The following is a 9,510-nucleotide window of genomic DNA, read 5'->3' as shown; positions in this document are numbered from 1 at the left end:
TTATTGTGTATAAGCGCCAAAACATAGAAAAATGATACACATGTGGTACCGCTGTAAACGTACTGACCCGAAGAATAAAGCTACCTCATCAATTTTACCACACACGGAACAGAATAATAAAAAAAAAAAAAAAAACAATTCCTGAATTGTTGGTTTTTGTTTATTCTGCCTCCCAAAAATCGGAATAGAAAGCGATCAAAAAAATGTCACGTGCCTGAAAATGGCACCAATAACAACGTCAAGTCATCCCGCAAAAAACGAGCCGTCACATGACTGTCTGCCAAAATCTGGAAAAATTATAGCTCTCAAAATATGGCGATGCAAAAACTAGATTTTACAAAAAATGCGTCTTTTAGTGTGTGACAGCTGTCAGTCATAAAATCCCCATATGATTCTGGCATTGCTGTAATCACACCGACCCGAAGAATAAAGTCGTCTAATCACTTATACCGCACAAGGAACGGCGTCAAAAATAAACTCTTGGGTTAGGATTGGGCTAGGGTTAGGGTTGTGCTGGGGCTAGGGTTGTGCTGGGGCTAGGGTTGTGCTGGGGCTAGGGTTGTGCTGGGGCTAGGGTTGTGCTGGGGCTAGGGTTGTGCTGGGGCTAGGGTTGTGCTGGGGCTAGGGTTGTGCTGGGGCTAGGGTTGTGCTAGGGCTAGGGTTGTGCTAGGGTTAGGGTTGTGCTAGGGTTAGGGCTGGGGTTGGGATTTTTTTCAAAAGTAAGAAAAAAAGATGACGATATGGCGACTAGTGTTGAGCGCAAGTGCTCGCTACTTGAGTTTGCATCGGGTGCTCTGGTATGCATTGAGTATCGTGGGTATTTGTGTGACATGCTCGAGTCTCTGCCCCATATGCTTCGCGGCCAAAAAAAGTTTAAGGGGATTGCCTGCCATGCACGAGCGATCACCGCATGTTTTTTTTTGGGTGTCTAATAACCGTGAAACATGCGGAGCAGGGACTCGAGCATGTCACTCGAGCACATGCTGTACATGGTGCATACCTGAGTACCCGATGCAAACTCAAGTAGCGAGCACTTGCGCTCAAGAATAATGACAACTTATTCAATATGATGACCTAATGTAAACAAATTCTGTGCCGTACCTCTGGGTTCAAAATGTTCAATATACACCTTAATAAAATCCTTGAGGGGTATAGTTTCCAAAATGGGGACACTTGTGGGGGAGCTCCACTGTTTAGGCACATCTCGGGTTCTCCAAACGCGACATGGTGTCCGCTAACAAGTTGAATGGAAAATCGGCTCAAATTGTTAGCGGACGCCATGTTGCATTTGGAGAGCCCCTGTGTGCCCAAACATTGGAGCTCCCCCACAAGTGACCCCATTTTGGAAACTAGACCCCCCAAGGCACCTATCTAGGTGCATAGTGAGCACTTGGAACCCCCAGGTGCTTCACAAATTGATTTGTAAAAATGAAAAAGTGAAAAAAAAACCCCACTTTTTCATTTTTATAAATCAATTTGTGAAGCACCTGGGGTTCCAAGTGCTCACTATGAATCTAGATAGGTGCCTTGGGGGGTCTAGTTTCCAAAATGGGGTCACTTGTGGGGGAGCTCCAATGTTTGGGCACACAGGGACTCTCCAAATGCAACATGATATCCGCTAACAATTTGAGCCGATTTTCCATTCAATTTGTTAGCGGACACCACGTTGCGTTTGGAGAGCCCCTCTGTGCCCAAACTTTGTAGCTCCCCCACAAGTGACCCCATTTTGGAAACTAGACCCCCCAAGGCACCTATCTAGATGCATAGTGAGCACTTGGAACCCCCAGGTGCTTCACAAATTGATTCGTAAAAATGAAAAAGTGAAAAAAAAACACTTTTTCATTTTTACGAATCAATTTGTGAAGCACCTGGGGGTTCCAAGTGCTCACTGTGAATCTAGATAGGTGCCTTGGGGGGTCTAGTTTCCAAAATGGGGTCACTTGTGGGGGAGTTCCAAAGTTTGGGCACACAGGGGCTCTCCAAACACAACATGGCGTCCACTAATTATTCAAGCAAATTTTACAATCAAAAAGTCAAATGGCGCTCCTTCCCTTCCGAGCCCTGCCGTGCGCCCAAACAGTGTTTTTTCCCCAAATATTGGGTATCTGCGTGCCCAGGGGAAATTGCACAACAAATTTTGGGGTCCATTTTTTCTTGCTACCCCTGTGAAAATAAAAAAAATTGGGTCTAAAGTAACATTTTTGTGAAAAAAGTTAAATGTTCATTTTTTTTTTCCACATTCAAAAAATTCCTGTGAAGCACCTGAAGGGTTAATAAAGTTCTTGAATGTGGTTTTGAGCACCTTGAGGAGTGCAGTTTTTAGAATGGTGTCACTTTTGGGTATTTTCTGTCATAAAGACCTCTCAAAGTGACTACAAATGTGATGTGGTCCCTAAAAAAATGGTTTTGTAAATTTTGTTGGAAAAATGAGAAATCGCTGGTCAACTTTTAACCCTTATAGCTCCCTAACCAAAAAAAATTTTGGTTCCAAAATTGTGCTGATGTAAAGTAGACATGTGGGAAATGTTATTTATTAACTATTTTGTGTGACATATCGCTCTGATTTCAGGGCTTAAAAATTCAAATTTTGAAAATTGCAAAATTTTCGCCAAATTTCCGTTTTTTTCACAAATAAACGCAAGTGATATCGAAGAAATTTTTCCACAATCATGAAGTACAATATGTCACGAAAAAACAATCTCAAAATCAGGGGGATCCGTTGAAGCGTTCCAGAGTAATTACCTCATAAAGTGACAGTGGTCAGAATTGTAAAAATTGGCCTGGTCATTAACGTGCAAACCACCCTCGGGGCTTAAGGGGTTAAATAATAATAAATTCTTCTTAAATTTGGTATCACACCAACCGGGAGAATCGCCGCAGGTGACGACACAGCTTTTCTTCTTAATTATGCTAGACATACTTTCTGATGATCAAGAGCAATATACCTTTATTTTTATGTTGACTTTTTAACCTGTGTTCTTCTTTGGTTGATTAACACAGACTATTGTTTGAATAATCCTGAATGTTAACAATGTTAACAATTGAGTTAAGATGTACTGCAATTTATTGTCTGCAAATCTTAAAAAGATAGGGTCATGGAGCATGGTTATACTGTTTGATAACATGCTGATTACGTATTATACTAGTCCAGGGATTTGTTGATTTGCTGAGCAATGGAGGACAAACTATGCAAGATGATTAAATGCTCAAACAATGAGTCATGAGCTCTTTCCACCTTCAAACCTGCCCCTTGACCTGTGAATGATGGCTGCAAGGACAATTGTGATCTATAAAAAGGGGGTCTCTGCCTCTATTCGGTGTCATTCTACAGCATGTCAGCTTAGGAGACTACAGCACCGGCTAGAGGAATACAGATCGGCTCCATTGACCATTGCTGAACCCTCAGAGATGTCTTGAGCCCTGGTCCATGCGGTCTTTCTAAAGACAGCCGGGCCGGCAGAGAAGAGCACCCACTGATCCCCGGGTCTTCACACCGCTCATTCACACTGGACATTTAAAGAAGTGTTAAAAAAATTGCAGAATTTTATTTTTTAGTACATTTTAAAGTGAATTTAGTTCTAAAGCACAAAAATTTTCTATCACCCGATGCCAAGGGGTTAAACATTCCTAAAAATGGATGAAAAACATCATTACACAGATGGAGAAGGCGGCAAATGGTGAATGTGAACAGGTGTGAAGAAAGGAGAGAGTGAGGCCCGATGGGGACGGTGATAATAATGTGTGTACAGCGCTGCCGAGTATGGAGGCGATATAGAAGGAAGAGGAAGAAATAATAGAGAATAACGGGGAATCTCCACATACCTCCACCTGCAGAGCCGCCACCACATATATGGCTGCTCTGTGCGCACAGGAGCTGTGATGAGGTCACAGGAGGGGAGGAGTCAGGGGTCACATGATCAGGGGCCTCAGTGGATGCAGGACTCTGCTGTGCTGGTTGTCATGGTGCTGGATGAGCTGAAGTTTATGTGTGGGGTCAGGAGGGGTTTACAGTGTGGATGCAGCAGAGCCGCGTGTGTACGAGGTGTACGGAGCGGAGCCGCGTGTGTACGAGGTGTACGGAGCGGAGCCGCGTGTGTACGACGTGTACGGAGAGGAGCGGCGAGGTGTACGGAGCAGAGCCGCGCGTGTACGAGGTGTACGGAGCAGAGCCGCGTGTGTACGAGGTGTACGGAGCAGAGCCGTGTGTACGAGGTGTACGGAGCGGAGCCGCGTGTGTACGAGGTGTACGGAGCGGAGCCGCGTGTGTACGAGGTGTACGGAGCGGAGCCGCGTGTGTACGAGGTGAACGGAGCGGAGCCGCGTGTGTACGAGGTGAACGGAGCAGAGCCGCGCGTGTACGAGGCGTACGGAGCAGAGCCGCGTGTGTACGAGGTGTACGGAGCGGAGCCGCGTGTGTACGAGGTGTACGGAGCGGAGCCGCGTGTGTACGAGGTGAACGGAGCGGAGCCGCGTGTGTACGAGGTGAACGGAGCAGAGCCGCGCGTGTACGAGGCGTACGGAGCAGAGCCGCGTGTGTATGAGGTGTACGGAGCGGAGCCGCGTGTGTACGAGGTGTACGGAGTAGAGCCGCGCGTGTACGAGGTGCACGGAGCGGAGCCGCGCATGTACGAGGTGCACGGAGAGGAGCGGCGAGGTGTACGGAGCGGAGCCGCGTGTGTACGAGGTGTACGGAGCAGAGCCGTGTGTACGAGGTGTACGGAGCAGAGCCGTGTGTACGAGGTGTACGGAGCGGAGCCGCGTGTGTACGAGGTGTACGGAGCGGAGCCGCGTGTGTACGAGGTGTACGGAGCGGAGCCGCGTGTGTACGAGGTGAACGGAGCGGAGCCGCGTGTGTACGAGGTGAACGGAGCAGAGCCGCGCGTGTACGAGGCGTACGGAGCAGAGCCGCGTGTGTATGAGGTGTACGGAGCGGAGCCGCGTGTGTACGAGGTGTACGGAGCGGAGCCGCGTGTGTACGAGGTGAACGGAGCGGAGCCGCGTGTGTACGAGGTGAACGGAGCAGAGCCGCGCGTGTACGAGGCGTACGGAGCAGAGCCGCGTGTGTATGAGGTGTACGGAGCGGAGCCGCGTGTGTACGAGGTGTACGGAGTAGAGCCGCGTGTGTACGAGGTGTACGGAGCGGAGCCGCGCGTGTACGAGGTGCACGGAGCGGAGCCGCGCGTGTACGAGGTGCACGGAGAGGAGCGGCGAGGTGTACGGAGCAGAGCCGCGCGTGTACGAGGTGTACGGAGAGGAGCGGCGAGGTGTACGGAGCAGAGCCGCGCGTGTACGAGGTGTATGGAGCAGAGCCGTGTGTACGAGGTGTACGGAGCGGAGCCGCGTGTGTACGAGGTGTACGGAGCGGAGCCGCGTGTGTACGAGGTGTACGGAGCGGAGCCGCGTGTGTACGAGGTGAACGGAGCGGAGCCGCATGTGTACGAGGTGTACGGAGCGGAGCCGCGTGTGTACGAGGTGTACGGAGCGGAGCCGCGTGTGTACGAGGTGTACGGAGCAGAGCCGCGTGTGTACTAGGTGTACGGAGCAGAGCCGCGTGTGTACGAGGTGTACGGAGCAGAGCCGCGTGTGTACGAGGTGTACGGAGCAGAGCCGCGTGTGTACGAGGTGTACGGAGCAGAGCCGCGTGTGTACGAGGTGTACGGAGCAGAGCCGCGTGTGTACGGAGCAGAGCCGCGTGTGTACTAGGTGTACGGAGCGGAGCCGCGTGTGTACGAGGTGTACGGAGCGGAGCCGCGTGTGTACGAGGTGTACGGAGCAGAACCACATGTGTACGAGGTGTACGGAGCGGAGCCGCGTGTGTACGAGGTGTACGGAGCAGAGCCGCGTGTGTACGAGGTGTACGGAGCAGAGCCGTGTGTACGAGGTGTACGGAGCGGAGCCGCGTGTGTACGAGGTGTACGGAGCGGAGCCGCGTGTGTACGAGGTGTACGGAGCGGAGCCGCGTGTGTACGAGGTGAACGGAGCGGAGCCGCGTGTGTACGAGGTGAACGGAGCAGAGCCGCGCGTGTACGAGGCGTACGGAGCAGAGCCGCGTGTGTACGAGGTGTACGGAGCGGAGCCGCGTGTGTACGAGGTGTACGGAGCGGAGCCGCGTGTGTACGAGGTGTACGGAGCAGAGCCGCGTGTGTACGGAGCAGAGCCGCGTGTGTACTAGGTGTACGGAGCGGAGCCGCGTGTGTACGAGGTGTACGGAGCAGAACCACATGTGTACGAGGTGTACGGAGCAGAGCCGCGTGTGTACGAGGTATACGGAGCGGAGCCGTGTGTACGGAGCGGAGCCGCGCGTGTATGGGGTGTACGGAGCGGAGCCGCCTGTGTACGGGGTGTACGGAGCGGAGCCACGCGTGTACGAGGCGTACGGAGCGGAGCCGCGCGTGTACAAGGCGTACGGAGCGGAGCCGTGCGTGTACGAGGCGTACGGAGCAGAGCCGCGCGTGTACGAGGTGTACGGAGCAGAGCCGCGCGTGTACGAGGTATACGGAGCAGAGCCGCGTGTGCAAGAGGAGCTGTGGAGCGGAGCTGTGTGTGTATACCAGGATGGGGGGCCATATATACCAACATGGGAATTCTATATGTCTGGATGGGGACATATATATATCAGGATGGGGGATATTAGTATAGACTTGGGGTACATTAACCCTATAACAGTGTCAGCAGCAGACCTCCCCCATAACAGGGCATCATATGGTATATCTCAGAGGCACACAGACAATTAATGGATGACTCCACATATGTTCCTTTGCCGGATGATTCTAGTAATAAATATAAAAATCAACTCAGTACATTTTTGAGAAAAAGGTTGAAAAATACTGGCACTATGTACTCAAAGTGCACAAATCCTTAACCTCACCTCCTGGCAGTCCGATATTCTCGGAGATTGGTTCTGTAATGGAACCACTGTCAAAATATCTCGACTGGCTGCTGAGACCATTGTTAAAAAATGTTCCATCATATCTAAAAGAATCTGGTGAATTCCTGAAGACTTTCTATGACATTGAATGACAGGAGAATTTTATTTTAACATCGATAGATGTAGAAAGCCTTTGTACAAGAATTCCCAAAAAAAAGGCAATTGAATGTATATTAAAACCCCTCTCTGACATTGTCAGCAATAGTACGTCCCTGTGTCCTGAGCCTATTGGACTACTACTATTATGCACAATGTGATCACGCCCGCACACAAGCTGTGCAGGGCGATCGCCGCCGGTGCTATGTGCCAGGAGCGGTGTACCCGAGTACCCGATGCAAACTCAAGTAGCGAGCACTTGCACTCAAGACTAATGACAACTAATTCAATATGATGACCTAATGTTATCAAATTCTGTGTTGTACCTCTGGGTTCAAAATGAATAAAATCCATGAGGGGTGTAGTTTCCAAAATGGGGTCACTTTTGGGGGGTTTCCACTGTTTAGGCGCATCAGTGGCTCCCCAAACACGACATGGCGCCCGCTCTTGATTTCAGCCAATTTTGCATTCAAAAAGTAACAGTGTTCCTTCCATACAGAACCCTGCCGAGTGCCCAAACAGTGTATTTTCCCCACATATGGAGTATCGGCATACTCAGGAGAAATTGCACAACATTGTTTGGGGTCCATTTTCTCCTCTTACCCTTGTAAAAATAAAAAATTTGGGGCTAATAGATCATTTTTGTGGAAAAAGTTAGATTTTTTTATTTTCATGGCTTGTCTGTGAAGCACCTGGGGGTTCAGGGTGCTCACCACACATCTAAAGAAGTTCCCTGAGGTGTCTAGTTTCCAAAATGGGGTCAGTTGTTTAGGCACATCAGTGGCTCCCAGAACGCGACATGGCGTCTGCTAATTATTCAAACAAATTTTACATTCAAAAAGTCAAATGGCGCTCCTTCCCTACCGAACCCTGCTGTGTGCCCAAACAGTGTTTTTTCCCCACATATGTGGTATCTGCGTGCTCAGGAGAAATTGCACAACAAACTTTGGGGTCCATTTTTTCCTGTTACCGTTGCGAAAATAAAAAAAAAATTGGAGTATAAAGTAACATTTTTGTGAAAAAAGTTATATGTTCATATTTCTTTCACATTCCAAAAACTCCTGTGAGGCACCTGAAGGGTTAATAAACTTCTTGAATGTGGTTTCGAGCACCTTGAGGGGTGCAGTTTTTAGAATGGTGGCACTTTTGGGTATTTTCTGTCATAAAAAGCCCCTTAAAGTCGCTTCAAATGTGATGTGGTCCCTAAAAAAATGGTTTCGTAAATTTTGTTGGAAAAATGAGAAATTATAACTTCCTAACAAAAAAAAAGTAGACAGTATAAAGTAGACATGTGGGAAATGTTATTTATTAACTATTTTGTTTGACATATCTCTGTGATTTAAGGCCATGATAATTCAAATTTTGAAAATTGCAAAAATTTTCACCAAATTTCCATTTTTTTCCACAAATAAAGCAAGTCATATCGAAGAAATTTTACCACAATCATGAAGTACAATATGTCACGAAAAAACAAATCTCAGAATCAGGGGGATCCGTTGAAGCGTTCAAGAGTAATTACCTCATAAAGTGACAGTGGTCAGAATTGTAAAAATTGGCCCGGTCATTAACGTGCAAACCACCCTCGGGGGTAAAGGGGTTAAATAATGCAGGTGAAAATTAGGACTAAAATGACTTTGTAGGTGAAGCTTTGGGTTTTGTTTTATCCCATAACACTTTTAAATTTCAGGACAAGTGGTTCCTTCAGCAGGCTGCAACTGCAATGGGTACCCCTGTGGCATGTGTTTTTGCCAATTATTCTTGGCTTTTTTTGAAGATAAATATGTCACCACTACCTCAAACCCATCCATGCATATCTCCAGTATGTAGATGATGTGTTTATTGGATGGGCGGGCACTAGTTTGCAGTTTTTTTTTCTTTTGTTCCTTATCTGAATTACTGTTCAAAATCTGAAATTTACTGCAAATTGTGGGGGAACTCAGAATATTTCAATGTCAAAATAAACATACAGGAAGGAAAAATAGTTACAGAAATGTATAAAAACAACACTGTAACAAATTTGCTGTTACATTATAACAGTGCACATCCACAGCACACAAAGAGATGGCTCCTTACAGTCAATTCCTGAGATTAAGAAAGATCAATAACAATGATGACACATTTTCCAGACAAGCAAATGAACTCAAAAATAAATTTTCTTAGTCGAGGTTATCCATTACCCCTACTAAATGAACAGACAGAGTCAGTAAAAAAAACTCAAAAAGATTTATTAAAACAGAAAGATAAGAAAAAGCAGAGTACTGTAGAGAGGTTAACTTTAACTGTCAAACACAAAGCAATGGATAAGGTGATCCATACAGCTATAAGACAAAACGGACACCTGATAGAAAGTGACAAAGAGCTAAACGAGAAAGCCAATACTAAACCCCTATCTTCATGTAGAAGTAGTAAATTGGGAGATTTAATAGTCAGAAACAGAACTGAACATAATACAGGTAACTGGCTAGAGACACTTCAGATGCGGCAGC

This window comes from Phyllobates terribilis, unplaced genomic scaffold, assembly GCF_046119375.1.
Source record: "Phyllobates terribilis strain yellow unplaced genomic scaffold, ASM4611937v1 Scaffold_36__1_contigs__length_13169755, whole genome shotgun sequence".
Classification (NCBI taxonomy): Eukaryota; Metazoa; Chordata; class Amphibia; order Anura; family Dendrobatidae; genus Phyllobates; species Phyllobates terribilis.
The sequence above is the reverse complement of the archived record's forward strand: the minus strand, read 5'-3'. Positions refer to the sequence as shown.